The sequence below is a fragment of the Myotis davidii genome, unplaced genomic scaffold (assembly GCF_000327345.1).
Source record: "Myotis davidii unplaced genomic scaffold, ASM32734v1 scaffold60, whole genome shotgun sequence".
Lineage (NCBI taxonomy): Eukaryota > Metazoa > Chordata > Mammalia > Chiroptera > Vespertilionidae > Myotis > Myotis davidii.
Genome location: NW_006293007.1, coordinates 1,068,757 through 1,085,755, shown reverse-complemented (window position 1 = coordinate 1,085,755; position 16,999 = coordinate 1,068,757).

The window sequence follows — 16,999 nt, the reverse complement described above, 5'->3', positions numbered from 1 at the left end:
AAGGTCAAATTCGGGCTTTAAAAACTCCACACACACGTGTAATCAGTCCATCACTCCTTGACAAATGTTTATGGATCGGTCTGTTCCTTGGCCTCTGGAGTCCCTCTTGCCGGACACTGTCAGGATTACAGGCTGAGTGGCCTCGGCCCAGTCAGTTCACTCTCTGAGGCTCTGTCCCAGCTGAGGATGAGGACTCAGCAGCGCCTCCACTGGGGAGATGCTGGAATGGACCCAGACACTGGGGCCTGTCATCTGGTCAGATGTCACAGGTAGTAGCTACTGCAATGGAGGAGAAGGGAGGAGGTGAGGTGGGAAGAGGAGAGAAAGACAGGTAAGGATGATTGAGGTCCCCGGGCGCAGAGCACCCATCCCAGGGGGCGACAGCCTGTCCCTGCTTCGAGTGAGGCTGGAGAGAGGCAGGGAGCTGGGCAGGGGAGGTGACCGCACCGGGGAAGAGTGGCCAGGGCCCGTTGAGCCCAGAAGGCGCTGGGGCCCCGCATGGCTGAGTGATACCTTCAGTGCATGCACTTTCTCTAGCAGGCCTCCCCCGCTGCGGTCACTGCTTCCGGGCTCGTGGTCTGCACTTCTGTGTGTGCACGCAGTGGCTCCTCCAGGCGGACTGTGGCTGGGAGACCGATGGTCCCCGTGGCTGCACTGGGTGGATGGGCGGGTGCTGGTCACTCCCTGGGACACTGTGTCCTCTGGGTGCCGGCCGGCTCTGCTCTGACACTCAGGAGCCGTGGCAGTGTGCGCACACTGGCGTGGCGGCTCCGGGGCCTGTGGCCAGCTGCCTGGGTCCCTCTGCAGGAGGAGAGCTGAAAGCGAATCCGGCTCCAGCTGCCATCTCGGCATCCTGTGCATCCTGGGGTGGTGCCTGTGCCCTCCTGGTAGTTCCATCATCTCGGGTGGTTTTGGGAGAAAGGGAAGCGATGGCTATAGTCAGCCGTGTGCTGTTAGCGTGTAACAACTGGCCCTGCTGGACATGGAGGACGCCTGAACTTGAACATTGGACCAGTGTCCCAGAGTTCAGGGTCCTGTCCCGATGGCGGCCTCGATGAACTTGGGCCAGTCTTCCCAGCCTCCACTCTTCTGTCCGTGGACACTGAGGCTTGGCCCGTGGGACAGGCGTGGCGGTGAGCTCCAGCCCTCCCGGTCCTCGGCTGGTCTGGGGGAGCACCAGGTATCTCTCCCTGGGAACCATTGCTGCACGTGGAGGGGGAGGGGCAGGGCCTTGGAGGAGGCGGTCCTGAGCCTCGGCCGTGAGTGGAGGAAGTGTTACTGGCCACGGGCAGGTGGCCAGTGAAAGCAGGTTTTGTAGCAAGTTCCCAGGCTCTGAGTGACCCGGATTGGGGCAGCCAGGGATTGAGTGGGGGTGCTCTTGGGGTCCAAAGGCAGGGGGTCCTGGAGGATGTGTGAGGTGGGCAGATGCTTAAGGGGGAGGGGAGCCAAACTGGAGGAGGGGGCAGAGCAGAGACCTTCAAGGCAGTGTCACCTGGGGTGCTGGGGTCCAGCCCCAGCGGGTCCAGGGGTCCCCAAAGGTGTGGACGGAGTCGGCGAAGAAGGAATTACACAGAGACAGCGATCAGTTGATCAGCAGCCTAGCCAGGATCTCTAGCCAAGTTCTGGTCAGGATCTCCAGCGAAGTTCTGGTTAGGATCTCCAGCCAGGTTCTGTGTCCATGTTCTCTTGCTAGGTTCTCCAGCCAGGTTCTGTAGCCATATTCTCTCGCTAGGTTCTCCAGTCAGGTTCGGTCGCCAGGTTCTATAGCCCGGTTCTCCAGCCAAGTTCTGTCTAGGTTCTCCAACCAAGTTCTGTAGCCAGGTTCTGTCCAGGATCTTTTGCCATGTTCTCTCCAGCGAAATTCTTCTGTCTCTAGGTTCTGTGTAGGTTCTGTCTCTCGGATCTTCATCTAAGTTCTGTCTCCTGTTGTCTTGCTCGGAGAGGTGACCGTGGTTAAAACACATAGTGCCAAGAAGGTGAGCAAACATATTAAGAACAGTATGCCATATATGCCAGGTCCCTTGAAATAGCAAGGATGGACCAGCTCCCAGCACTGGGGTGCTGTTGATTGTGGGAAAATCACTTGCTCAGAGCCTCAGTTTACCCATCTGTTTAGCGGGTGTGAGAATGCACCTCACAGAGGTGGGATGAGGTAAGCCATGCAAAGTGTATGGCCTGGCGCCTGGTCTACAGTGAGAGCTCCGTGGACAGAGATCTGCTCTCTCTTCCTCACGCTCCTCTTTGCACATGGCCAGGGAGTAGACTGCGTGTGAGATTCTGGGTGCTCCTCCAGCCCCGGGAGAGGCATTGCTGGTGGCCTCCCAGGACCTGCCTGTCTCCTCCCTGGACCCTCCCAGCTGGAAGGTAGTGGCATGTCCTTGGGCCGCTGCCCATGCCCTCCCAGGGCTCTGCAGACGCTGGCTCACTGGGGCCAGGACAAAGCCCCATTGTGGAGGGTGCTCACACACATGTCTGAAGTGTGTGAACCTGCCGCCCCGGTCCACGGAGGGCGGGCTTCCTTCTGCCTGCCACTGTTCCCACAGAGCCAGGGAGGTCACCGGGGTGAGGCTGCCCAGGGCGCCTTTGTGGGCGTGGCCTATGAGCAGGCCTGCTGAGAGGGACCAGCTTTTTCGCATCTCTGCTGTGGTTTGGTGCAGCTGCGGACACAGGCGAGAGGGGCAAGGTGTCTGGAGGGAAGGGTGCCTGGGTTTTGCTCAGTGTTGGGGTGGGAAGCTGAGCCCCAGGGTTTCCTTTGGAAAGGAGGCGGGCCCTAACAGGAGGGTGCTGCATGATTGGCAGCTGAGGGGCAGAGCACAATCACTGTTCCAGTCCATGCTGATTTGTTGAGAGCCCTCGGGGCCAGGCTTGGTGGCTGTACAGTAACAGACAGATCTGTGCTCTCACGGAGCTTGTGCCAGCACAGACTTCCAGAAGGGCTCCTCTGGTCTTTCCTGGCTTCCAATTCTATAAAATGATTTTGACATCTATCCAACAGAGACTGAGCCCGTGAGATATTCATCCATCCATCCATCCTTCCATCCATCCAACAAACATCCATCCATCCATCCATCACATCCATCCATCCATTCATTCAACAAACATCCATCCATCCAATATCCATCCATCTAATATCCATCCATTCATTCATTCATCCAACAAACATCCATCCATCCATCCATCCATCTATCCATTCATCCAACAAACATCCATCCATCCATCCACATCCATCCATTCATCCAACAAACATCCATCCATCCATCCACCCATCCATCCATCCATCCAACAAATATCCATCCATCCATCTATCCAACAAACATCCATCCATCCATCCATCCATTCATATATACATCCAACATCCATCCATCCATCCATCCATCCAACAAACATTCATTGAGCAGCATCTCCCACGTGCCACACCCTTTATTAACAATTGAGACACCTTAGCTCTGATTCCCCAGAGGCAAGGACTCCACACGTGTTAAGGGATTTATTAAGGAAGCATTCCCACAAGAACCCAGTAAAAGGTGGGGGTGGGCGGAGAGGAAAAGGCAGGGAAGAAGGTGAGAGAGGGCAGGACATCCGGCCAACACCCAGTCTCAGCCTCATCCCACAGGGGTGCTTTGGAGCATAAAGAGTACCTTTGATCTTGTCTGACTGGAGGCCAAAAAGCTGGGGCGGGCACTGGCTAAGGACTTCCCAGGGGCATAAACACCTGGCAGGCTGGCTCTCTGAGTGCAGGCCAGGCAGCTCAGGTAGCCCAGCGCTGACCTCTACAGGGAGTCACAGGTGCAGGCCAACAGGGACAACAGTGATGGAGCAGGGGAGGGTGCCCACAGATATGTGAAGAGGATCCCAGTCACCTGGAGTGATAAAAGGTAAAAAGACCCACAATCCCCTAAGGGATGGACAGGTCAACAGACCCGGAAAATGTGAAAACCCCAGATCTGTTACCACCACATACAGGAAGGAGCTAGGCAGAGCCGTGTGGTGGATGCAGGGGTTCTGGGTCAGGCACTCCTGACAGGCCATTCTCTCTCAGAACCTATTCATGTATCCATCCATTCATCCATCCAATAGGGAAGAGAAGTCAGGGAGGGCTTCTTGGAAGAGGTGACACGTATGAGTTCAGGAGGACCGGTACACACACACACACACACACACACACACACACATGCGCACTCCTACGTCTGCTGCTTCTAAATCCAACAAACATTCATTTGGGCTCCCATGTTTGTTTTTCCTAGATTAACAGTTTTCCATCTAAGGTCGTGGCTTCGTAGAATCAGAAGGTCTCTTCTGGCAGCTGAGGAGACTGAGGCCTAGAGAGGGCCCTGGCTTGCCGCCGTCACACAGCCGAGGTTGGCACCTGAGCGGGTGGAGGGACCTGGCCTCAGAGCCCCAGCCCGGACTTGCCAAGTCCCAGGTCCTGCCAACTCTTGTGTCATGGGGTTTGGGTTCTGTGAGTCCGCCGTCTGGCACCGGCTGTGTCCTTCTGGGAAGGGCCTTGTGGTCACTCAGGAGACAAGAATGCGAGGACACCTGGGGTGTGATGAGACAGCGCCTTGTCTGTCTCCTGCAGGAGAGCCAGGGGGCCTCGCCCAGGTGCGGACAGGTAAGCTGGGTCGGGAGATGTTGCAAAACATATCTTTGTCAATTTAGACTTGTGAATTAATTGGTTTAACACTTGCCGTCTGGGCTGATTGTCCTGCTCCCAGAGACTTGAGTGCAAGGTGAGAATATCCCTCCAGGCCCTGCCAGCCCCAACCCCATCACTCTTAGGGGTGGGGCGTACCCATCCCTTGAAAGAAACTTCAGGGAGAAAAGGCGTTTTTGCTCCTCAGCTTTGCCTGGGGTGCATTTCTTATCTGTGAGTAATAGGTTTTTCACAATCCATCTTTTATGTTCATTTCAATCATGCGCCTGGCTAAACCAAAGTTCTCTTAAAGGAGAAGGCTCTGTGCGTTCCCAACCTGCTTCCTGCGTGGTTGCGGAGCTCAGCCGGGGCCCCCCGGGAGGCTCATCCTCCCACCCACTCTCCGGTCGGTGAACAATCAGACCAAGACAACGTCTGTTCCATCTAGACCAGAAAACGAAACAGAACAAAAACCCCCAACGATTTCAAAAGCAAACACAGCTTTAGGGACTTTGGAAGGTGCAAGATGAAAGCCCCAGACGGCAGAACAGGCTCTATGTCGTGTGCGTCTTTGGTCACAGCTGTTGACCTCCCATCCTGGGACGAGTGGTCACGGTGCTGGCAGGGGGCTGGTGGGCGGGCGGGAGCCCTCTACCTACTGAGATAGGTCTGGATGCTTCTCTTGTGCTCATGACGCACGTGGTATCTCGCAGGTCCCTCTGGGCGTCTCCGCAGGTGGGTGGGACTCTTCCCGCCTCTCCCGCCTGCTGACAGAGAGGATCCCTTAAGTCTGGCCGGCGCGGCTCAGTACTTGAATCAGGAGGTCACGAGTCCATTCTTGATCAGGGCACACGCCCAGATTGCGATCCCCAGTGTGGGGCGTGCAGCAGGCGGCCGATCAATGATTCTCTTTCTCTCTCTCCCTCTCCCTTCCTCTCTCTGAAATCAATAAAAACATACATGAAAAGAAAAGAAAAGAAGGAAGTATCCCTTAAGCCAGGTGAAGCTCTGTCAGAGCACCCTGCAGGAACTTTTCACTGTTCTGTCACAGGTTTCTAGGAGACAAGGCTCAGGGTGGGAAGGGCTGGTTCAAGGTCACACAGCTGGTAGGTGACAGAGCCAGGACATGAACCTGCCCTAAGCCCCTTCCGTGTCCTACACAGGGCAGTCATCCCCACCCAGGTCTCAGAGCAGGTCCCCACAAGAGAACAGACCTCCGTCGCTCCCGCCCCTCATCTCCCCTGTCCTCCCAGGACAGAGCGTGCACTGCTCTTCACCACAGTCATCGACCATCCATTGGTTTGCTTTTTGGAAACTGTCCGCAGCGCTGGGCCGGGGCCTCAGCCAGCGCGAGTGCGCGGAGTGTCCGGATGGGGGCCGGAGGAAGGGAAGCGGGCCCCCCAGACCCAGCCGGGACTTCTCAGCGTCTTGCACTCTTGGCAAGTGACAGTTCTGCAAATGGCGGGTAAAGAACGTAAATGTCTAATTAAATCGCCGAGATGAACGGGAGCCGGAGCGGTGATTGACGTGCACGGAGGTGCAGGGCCTGGCGGAGGCTGGCTGACAGGGACCGCGGAGCCGCTCGGCGGCTGATGTCTTGTTGTGATTCGTGTTGTCATTTTTTCATTACTGATTAAAATTAAAAATCTGCTTGGCGAACCCATTGTAAAAACCCCCTTCAGGAGCATCGACGGGTACAAATTATTTTGTCAATCGCCTGGCAATCAAAGCGGGAGTGGAGATGGTTTCGGGCCCACGCGGCTTTCTCATCCCCCTCTCGCTCACGCCAGTGGCTTTTCACAACAAAGTTTTGAAAAGCGTGGGTAGCAGCCTTGGCAGCGCTTTGAAAAAAAGGGAAAGATGTGTCCCTGTTTTTTAATGAAATCGTCTGTGGAGGCGCGCCCCTCCCCCGCCGGGAGCCGAGGGAAAGGTGTGCGGTGGGAGCGCCAGCCTAAGCCCTGTAATTGTCTGACGCTGTGGAATGACAGGTGGATCACCGACATAAAAGCCTTGATGAGGATGGAATCTGCTCTGAGAATGGAAGTGTACGTGGTCCAACACTGCGAGGTGGGAAAGCTATCTTGCTCACCTGCAGACCAAGGGGAAAATGTTGGCAGCAACCCCACTGGGATGGTCTCGGATCATCTCAGAAGGTGCAGACTTGACCCTGGTCTCCGATGGTCTCAGAAGGTGCAGATTTGATGAGGGAGGGAGGAGAGAGAGGAGACGCAGGAGGCAGAGGGCTGCGCACGGAGCTCTGAGCATCAGAAGACCTGGATTCTAAGAGGCTTAGCCCCGGGCTGTGTGACCCTGGGCAGGTCACTTGCCCTCTCTGGGCTCCTTTCCTCCTTGGCCAGGTGAAGTGGTTGGATCACTCAGCTCCTTCCAGTCATCTCTCCCTTTACAGGCCCTGCAGCCATGTTCATCCACGTGAAGCCTGGAAGCCAGCGAGGCATTTAAAGACGCTGGGGTTCATCTCCTAGGCAGAGTGTATGCCTGGCGTTGGAGCTGGGAGCGCTGGGTTTGATCCTGCTTGGCCACAAAGCAGTTCCAGGTCTTGAGAAAAATACTCATGTCTGAGCCCCAGTCCCTTGAGTCTCAATGATGATGCGAACTAACATCCCACTGGCTGGGGGTCCCAGCAGCCCCTGGTCCTGATCCTTACAAGCGTCTCGTCCAACTAACAACAGGTCCGTATCCGGGGAGAGATCTCACCCCCTCTGTGATTCTGAGACACATGGGCCAATGGAGCCGGGAAAGGCACTTCTAGTTCCGTCTAGAGCTGCAACTTAGACTTCATTAAAAGGATTTCATTCTGGCCCTGGCCGGTGTGGCTCACTTGGTTGAGCATCGTCCCATCCACCAGGAGGTCACTGGTTCGATTCCTGGTCAGGGCTGCCGACACGACCAGTGTCTCACATCGATGTTTCTCTCTCTCCCTCTCCCTTCCTTTCTCTCTAAAATCAATAAAGATTTCTCATCTTATTTGGGGTTGTTTTTCATACACACACTTCATTTCCTCCTTCCTTTCTTCTAAAAACCTAAAGATTTCCATTCTTCCAGGAAAGTCAAAGACAGAATATATTTTTGGAGGGACTGAGGGTCATCTTTAATGACGATCAACATGCTTTCTGTCTTTTTTATGGACTTGCCTGCTGGTGAAGTAGCCTGAAGTGGCTTGTGAAGTAGTCACAGTGGGAGAAAGACTGTGTGGACATTTGAAACCAGGAGGCTCAGAATTCCAGATCTCCGTCCCTTTATAACCGAATGGGAGTATTTATATCTCCTCACACGTAGTGGGCACGTGAGCTCACATGGAGAGTAGGGATGTTGGAAAATCCAAACACAGGATGCAGCCACATCCTCCTCTCCCCACACAGAGGCAGGGACAGGCTGATGGGAACAAAGGCCTATGGGTATTTGAATGCTTAAAACAGCCAAACCTTTCATGATCCGGCAACTTTCTATTTTGGAAAATGGCTCATTCCGTTTTATAGGATGACTCCCCAAACCTATATTTTGTGGATATTTCGCTAATGTGCCAGCCCACAGCTGGCAAGATGGGCGTGCGTGTTCCATGCCCCCGAGACGTGCCCTCCTGCCTTGCGGGGCGGATGCGGAAGCCAGGGGCTGGGCTCTCCTGCTCTCGTCTCTGTGAGGCCGATGAGATGGGACGTTTGGGCGCTGTCTGAGATCCTGCTGTCCCTTTGCAAGTCCGCCCCCTGGCCTACGGACCCATCATTGTTGAGTGGTAACTCCACCTGCATGTACCTGGGTCCTGGTTCCAGCTCATGGAGCCGGGCCAGGTAGTCAGGGGCAGGGATACCAGCCTGGGGCCTGGGGCTTGGGGCCTGGGGCCTGGGCATGTCCTGGCTTCACCGCTTATTTTTTTAAATATATATATGTATATTTTACTTCAGAGGGGAAGGGAGAGGGAGAGAGAGAGAGATAGAAACATCAATGATGAGAGAGAATCATTGACCAGCTGCCTCTTGCACACCCCCTACCGGGGATTGAGCCCACAGCCAGCACCTGTGCCCTGACCGGGAATCGAACTGTGACCTCCTGGTTCAGAGGTCGATGCTCAACCATTGAGCCACGCTGGCTGGACCTAGCTTCACCCCTTATGAACTGTGGGCCCCAGGTCATGTTGCTGCACGGAGCCTCAGTTTCCTCATCTGTAGAATGGGATGTAAACCAGCTAAAGCAGCAGGAGGGAGCACGCAGGTGAAGGGGGAGGACAGAGAGGAAGCGCCCAGCACAGCCTGGCTGTGAGACCCTTCTCACAGGGGCAGGGCCCTGTCATCCGCCGCTTGCCAGCGGGGACCTCAGCCTCTCACGGAGCCGGGCACATGCCTCCAAGGAGAGAGAGGCCTCTGTCACCACCCCGCTGGGAGCGGGTGTCCTGAAGCGCTCCCTGTCTCCCTGGAGCTGACACATGCTGGTCGTGGGCGGTGTTCCGACTGTCAGACATGTGGTGGATGATAAAACCCACTCCCACCTGCTTCTGCCTGACAGGCCCGGGTGTGGGGGTTTGGGGTCCCACGGTCCCGGAGCCCACGCTTCTGGTGTGCCTGGGCAGAGAACGTGTTGAGGGCCTGGCCAGGCAAGAGGCCCTCGCCTCTGCAAGAGAAAGAGCCAAGGCAAGGCCAAGGGTGGGCGCGAAGGTGGGCGCAGCCCCTCAGTGTGCCCAGGGCTTCCCCCTGCAACCCCCATGCCAGCGAGAGGCCCCCACACGTGTGGAGCTTGGCCTTAAGCCCTGTTTCTCACCACGTGCCCATGGCTAGTCTCTCGGAGCCTCGGTGTCTATGAAACGGGACTAATACCAATGCCCGCCCAGACGGTTCTGTGACTGAACAGCACGAGGCATGAGGACAGCGGTGCCCGTGCCCGGCTCCGGGTCAGGACTCAGCGGATGCTGCTCGTGAAGGTGCTGACATCACGGTCAGTAAACGGTGTTGAGCGCGTCCTCATTCTACGTAGGAGCCGTGTCTGTGCGTTGCCCTTAAAGAAGTCACAACCACCATGTGGGCATGCGCGAGGGGGGGTTATGATCATCTTAATTTTGCAGAAAAGGAAACCAAGGCTTAGGGAGGGGCGGGGCAGAGGGGCGGAAGCCCTGGGAACTCGCTAAATGGCCCCGGAGACCTCCCTACCACACCCGCAGGAGCCCAGGCTCACAGCCCGCTGGGACCATCTGGACGGACAGCGCAGTGACCAGAGAGATGGATTCGGGGGCTGAGCTGGGGGACCGAAGCCTGGGCTTGGCCGGGGCAGCGGCTTCCTCTGACCCGAGGGCCCTCCGCCTGGCAGTGCAAACACGCTGGTTCCCGAGGCCTGAAAGCCTCAAGCAGGAGCGGCCCTCAAACCTCAAAGAGGATTTGGCTGCTGTGGCTTCCCTGGCAACGAAAGCTGTTGATTTGTGTTTCAGGCAGAGCAGCTAGTTGAGGGCAGCGGCAACAAGCTGCCATTAGCAGTGCCTCCCTGTGGGCTGCGGGGTGGGCCCGGGGCAGAGCCCCCGAGGGCGGCGGGATACCAGGACCCTCCTTCCCTCCCTCTCAGCTGGTGGAGGGAGCTCTGTGGGACTCCCAGGCGAGTATCTGTCCCTGGCAGGACCATGCAGACGTCGCCCCGCCCCCGCCCTTCCCCCCTCTCCGCCCAGTCCGCAGCTCGTGGGACCCACCGTGTTTGATATTGGCTAGGAGGGGGCCCAGGACTCCGCGCTCCCTGTCCAATGCCCTTCTCAGTTCTTCAGTGCTTGCGGACCCTGCTTTGGGACCAGCTCCTGGAGAACTTCCTACAGATATAGAGGCACAGCCAGAAGGATGGGTCCCAAAGCACTTCTGGGGATTCTCTGTGCATGGCTGTCTCCCTCCGTCTACCCCTCACCAGGATGGATGTGTCACAGGGCAGGGTTCTCACCTCTGTTGTTCTCTGATGTATTCTCAGGGCCTAGAACAGGTGCTCGAGCCATTGAGTGGATGGATGGATGGATGGAGCAATGGGTGCTGGGGGGATTTGGCCTTAACTTGCACATAATTTAGGTGAACTGTTGCTGATCCATGGCTGAGTCCAACGACTGGAACAGGGTTGGTGCTCAACATCTGCTTAACCAGGGAGGTTGCCCCAATTATCCACTAAGTGATGAGCTTGTGCCCTTTCCATGCTTAGGGTTTGGTTGAAGGCCTGGAATCGTAGGTGCTTCTTAATGTTTGTCACAATAAATAGCTGGTGTGGAACTTAAAGCATCAAGTCTGGGGTCCTTTCATTCCAAACCCTGTTCTTGATCCCAGCAACACCCTCTGTCTGTTCCTGAAGAACCCTCTGTGTGTGAAGGAATAGAATTACATCATAGATGCTTAGCACCCATAAAAGTGCCCAATATACTAAGAATTTAGGGTCAGAGTACTAACCTCCAAGCAACCACAAGGAGGTGCATTTTTGTCAGCTTTATAAGCTAGAAACAGAGCTGATAGTTTGGGGTCTACTCAAGCTATAGGTTGTTGTATCAGTCAGTATATGTTAGGTTGTGCTGTGAAACAAATAGCCCCAATATCTCTAGGGCTTAATTCAACAAACACTACATGTCCAATAAGCAGCTGTAGGCTCAGCTCTATGTTGTCATCACTCAGGAACTCAGGTCCACTTTCAGAGCAGTCACTATTTGCCATATCACCTATTGTCACAATAGTGTGAATTGAACACTGGCTGTTAAAAGTTTCCACCAGGAGGTGACGCACATCACTTCTGTTTACTTGCCAGAGCAAGTTCCATGCTTACACCTAAGTTCAAAGGGCCACAACAGTGCAACCCAGCATGTTCTCAGAAGGCAAAGGACTTAAGACACTGGCTGTACTATGTACGAGTGACCACCACACCATCTTTTTTGAAATGGACTCAGTGTATGGCTGTAGGCGAGTTGCTTCCTCCCTCTGAGTCTAAGTTTCCTGGTGGGTAAGGAGGGAAAATGAATGTTTCTTCAACAGGTTAATTTGAGGATGAAATAAAATAATGTTCAGAAACACCCTATACAATGTTCCTTTCCTTTTAGGTCATTTGTAAATGAATGAATGAGTGAATGAATGAAGGAATAATGGAGTAGATTGGTTCCAGCCTTCCAGGGATTTACAGTTTAGTTGATAAGAATCTAGTGTCCAGAGGCCTTGCATGGGCCTGCCACCACCATGAGAACATGCCTGGTGAGCCTGCTGTGGGGGAGAGCCCTGGACCATGGCTGAGGCCCACCAGTCGAGCCAGACTCCACCTGACCCGCCAGCTGACCACAGATGCCAATGTGAGTTACCTGGGATCAGCTGGGCCACACCTGGACTGACAGATACATGGCGGTGGTGGTGTTAGGTTTTCAGGGGGTTTTGTCACTCAGCAGTGTCATGGGAATACGTGACCGATGCAGGCAGATCCATGAGACTGTGTAATCAGAGAAGTTGACTCATTTGGGAGGTTTGTTTTCTTCCCTGAGAAAACAAAGAATGAGCTGAGAGCCAGTGGCAGAGCCTAGTCGGTGTGAACTAGGCGAAGGGGTGTGGAGAGCATCCCACAAAGAGAGGACACCCTGTGCAAAGGCCCAGGAGTGGGAGGAGCGAGGCCCAGCCAGCAGCTGAAGTGGCCAGGGGGGTGGGCAGCAGCGGCAGGAATGTGGGCTCCCCTTCCCAGGCCATTTAAACAAGTCTTTTCATTTCTGGGGAAACTCAACATCCCACCATCATGAGCGATACGAGTGATGCCATGCTTTCACCACGGCCGGGCTGATGCTGGTGGTATGAGACAGAACTCTGCCTTCATGGATCCCGGCGGGGCATGGTGGGCCATTCCAGAGGCAGAGCTGAGAGGGCTCTCAGAGTTCCTCTGGCCCAACCTCTCCTTTAATGACTAGAGCAGAGGCCAGAGAGGGAGTGTGGCCGGCGTGGGGCCTTCCGGGGGTGGGGGGAGGGAGAGACAGGTGTGCAGGACACAACACTCCACCTTCTTCCCACATGATCTGGGGATGGTTGAGCCTCACTTGCCAGCAGACCTGATGAGCTCTTTGCAGGCAGCATCTCCAGCAGTGACGGGAAACTGGAGAGGGGGATGCATTCTCCTTTAATACCTGCTGTGTCGGACGCTGGGACAGGAGCCGCGTAGAGACCGACTCTGCAGCCTGTGTTGTCTCTACCCCAACGCGCTACTTCTGGGAACGTCACTCCTTCCTGATGCGATTGCTCGGTTTTGGTTGGCTGTGGGTGGCAGAGGTGGCTGGGGTTTATTCCTCTGTGGCAGCCTGTGCTCAACCTGGATCTCCCTTTCCGAGGACTTCGTCTGTGCAGAGATCATGGGGTGAGAGCCAGCCCCTCGAACTCTCCCCCACCACCCCTCCCCCAAGGGCTCTGCCCAAGCCATGGGGCACCTGGGCAGGAGACATTGGTTACACAAAACCCCTGGACTTCTTTCCAGTTGTTCTCCGTGGTCCCAAGGTCCAGGAAATGTATAAAATTCACTGAACGGCTTGACTAGCCTGGGCCCCCACCTGGGGGGGCGGGGATCAGCTCTTGTATGGTAGATGCATCTTTCTGAGTATAAAGTACCCATGTGCAATTAGCGTGTCAATGGGACTACTTGGCAGAGTGTTTCTATTTTGAGAAACTGTTGTGAGGACTTGAGTCGCTCAGGTTGGATGAGTGCAGCTCAATTCAATTCAGCTCGACTTAGCTCAACTGAACTCACTTCAGCTCAGTGCAGCTCAGCTCACCTTAGCTTAGTGCAGCTCACACCAGCTCAGTTCAGCTCAGCTCCCTGCTCAGATCAAATCAACATCGCATTTTTCCAAGTCTCCTGACCTCCTACAGCTTCAAGTGCCTCATCTGGGAATACGGTGTTTATAATACCATTCCCCTAATGAGTGTGGAAATGCAAATGAGATACAAGTGCTTAGAAAATAAAATGGTTTCAGACGTAAGAAACATATGAAGAGTAATATAGTTAATACCTGAACCCAATACCTAGAATGTGCAAATATTGATGTTTTGCCAAATTGACTTTTTAATTGTTTGTTTTGGAGACAAAATTTGGACAGTTACGTTGATGTTCTATTTGTGCCCTTGTCCAAGTCTGTTCCTCTCATTCGCCGCCTGAGGCATCACTCCTTAAAATTGGATGCGTTCTGTACTGTACTGCGACTACACATGAGCGTTATTGATACATGGGAAATGGTATTGTTTGTGCATTTTAAATCTGTATATAAATGACATCACACTGAGTCATTCTGCAACATGGATTTTCTAATAGATGAATTTAGTCCATTTACATTTATTGTGATGCCTAATGAACTTTTTTTTTTTTTAAATACATGCATTTTCTTCATTACTCACTTTTATCCTTTCATTGGCCTTCTATTTCAGGGGATGACACACTATAGCCTGAGGGATAAATTACACCAGCACCAAGTTTTTAAAATAAATATTTATTGGGAAAGAGATAGCACAGCATATGGAGCCCTCCAGAATCAGATGCCAGCGGTGCTCATTTACTTACTTCTCGTCTAAGGCTGCTTTTACACCGAAATGGCAGAGGTGGAAATATTTACTATCTGGCTCTTTCCAGAAAACGTTTGCCTATCTCTGTCTGTAGGGTTAATTTTATTTTTTGGTAACTACTGGTTTGGAGGTCATGATACATTCTACAAATACTTTTTAGCAGTTGTCCTCAAAATTATAAGGTGAATATTTAGCAACATCTTCAGCTGTCTTTATCCTCTGCCCTAACTACTCAGTGACCTCAGAGCTCCTGAATTCTGAACTGTCCCCTCCTTTAAAAATATTATTGTTGTCTAATATGTTAGTTCTATCATATTTTAACCTCTGCTTTAGTCATTCTTATTTTTTTGTAGTCACTTAGATTTCCAACGTATTTACCAACTGATAGACTCACATTGCTTCTTGCACTCCCCTTCTTCCAACTCTGACTTGTGTCCTCCTGCAGTATTTTTATTCTGTTAAAGTCTAAATTGATAAATACTTTGCATTTGTATAATGAAGAACCCTTCGCAGTCTGTACATGTGAACCGTTGGCTGATAGTACCTTCAGCGAGCCTTTAAAACTGTCATTGTCGTCTACACTTGAAGAATGATGGCCAGAGGCCTGCGATGATTTGATCCCTTCTCTCTGGTGGTTTGTAAGCTTTTCTCTCTGTCTTTGATGGGTTCACGAAGCTTTACTTAAGTTGCTTGGAGTCAATAAGTGGCCTCATGTTTTTTCACCTGAAAAATTGCCATCTCTCAGCTCTTCACACATCGTCTCTCCCGCATTCTCTCTTGCTTTCCTCTCTGGAGCTCGTATTAAGCATAATTGATAAAACTGCACGAAATTGTTCATAGTCAATCGTTTTTGACCCACAGAAATAGCTCGACTTAATTGATTGGCGCTTCCCTTTTTGTCATGTTTCAAATTCTTCTTTCATATTATCATTTAATTCATCTCAGTATTTTTTCTACATTGTGCGATTGCCGAAGGTTCATTGTGCAGTGTTTTCGCTTCAATGTGTCTGTCTGTCCTGTGCATGTGTCTGTTGAACTTTCCCATTCTAATGATGGTAGTTTTCATTCTGAGAATCTCTGTTTCCTTCTTGTGCCTTTGTTTTACATACATCTGGCTTTTGCATGTATTTCTTGGCTTGTATATTTTGTCATTCTCTGAAGATTTAAGATATGCTTAAAGTTCCTTTCCCGAATGTTTCTTTTATTATTTCTAGTTCTTCAGATCATTGTCTCTCATTTGTTATGTCTCCTGGCTGCAGTAGGCCTGAGGATGGTGCTTTGCTCTCGTGGATTGTACTTTTTTATTGAGAGCTCATCTTCAAGGCGGCAGCTTTCCCAAGGAGCCTTGTGCTCTCGCGTTTCGGAGGTATCCCTTCTGAGTAGTTTCATACTTGCCTCCGCACAGGTTGGTCAGCCTTGGACTAATTTTAAAATGGTTTCATAGCCTGGAGTCTCCTGGGTGGGCCAGGCTGTAGGGCTTCTGGCTTGTGTTGGGGCCCAGAGACACACCGCCTCCCTGAAAACTGAGGGCACATTTCTCCTCCTGGTCACCAGCTGCTCTCATCCAGCCCCAAAGCCCTGTGACTTGTTTGTCTTCTGCTTTTACCGGCTACAACAGTGAGTTTTATCTTCACTTTGAGCTCCTGGAGATTCCCCCGGCCTTGCTTTTGAACTTGACTTTGTATTTAAATAGCTGGTTGTTACATTACAGCCCACATTTTTATTTGCTCGGACTGCGGGTTAGGTGGTGTGGATGGTCTTTCAGTGTCTGCATGGTCCACCCTACGGACTGGACATCTGAGGATCAAGAGTTGTCATTCATATGGATATTTTTATGATCATGACAGGAGCCATGTAAGTCACCAGAATTAAGATGGTGTGCGTAAACCTGCCAGATAAGTTTATCTGAAAGCTCTCCATCACTGGGAGGAATGAGATACTCAATTTCCACTCCTGAAGGATGAACTGTAAACACACGGTGTATACATTGGACTTATTAAGAGAGCTGCCTGAGTTTGCTGTCTCTGCTTTGAAATCTCCCTCTCAAGTGTCCAGGTCATCGAGGCGACCTCCATCTGGCCAAATCCTTTCCCCTCAGACTTATTCTGTGTCATGTTCCAGGATATTGCACTCTCCTGGCTCCTTCCCACCTCACCTGCCACTGTTCTCACACACCTTTATCCAGCTTCTAAGGGCTAGGTGTCCCAGGCTCTCTTCTCTTTCCTGGGTACCATCTGGCCCATGGCCCCACCTCCAAGCTCTATCCTGAAATTAATATGTTTCTCTTCATTCTCATTGCTGCCATGATATTCCCTCATCCTTTGCTAGACTGAGAAATTCTTTTCACTGGCTTCCTTGTATTCCTAGATATTTTCCCACTAGAAGCCCAGTGCACGAAATTTGTGTATGGCTAGGGTCCCTAGTGTCTGCCGGCTGCCTGCCAGGGCCTTCCTTTGCACCCGCCTTGGCCTGGCACCACCTGCTCACTTACCTGCTCCACATCCCACTGCGGTCCCGCTCTTGTTGGGGCCCATCAGGGCTGGTAGTGCTTCCATTGCTGCCTGCTGCCAGTTCTGTGTCACCAATGCCCGCCATATTCTATGCTGCCTCCTGGTGGTCAGTGCATGTTTTACTCCAGGTCAGTCGAACTTCCTCCTGTATGAATAATTTGCATATTAGCCTTTTATTATATAGGACTAGAGGCCTGGTGCACAAAAATTTGTGCACTTGGGAGGGAGGGGGGTCCCTCAGCCCAGCCTGTGCCCTCTCGCAGTCTGGGACCCCTTGGGGGATAACGACCTGCTGGCTTAGGCCTGCTCCCGGGTGGCAGAGGGCA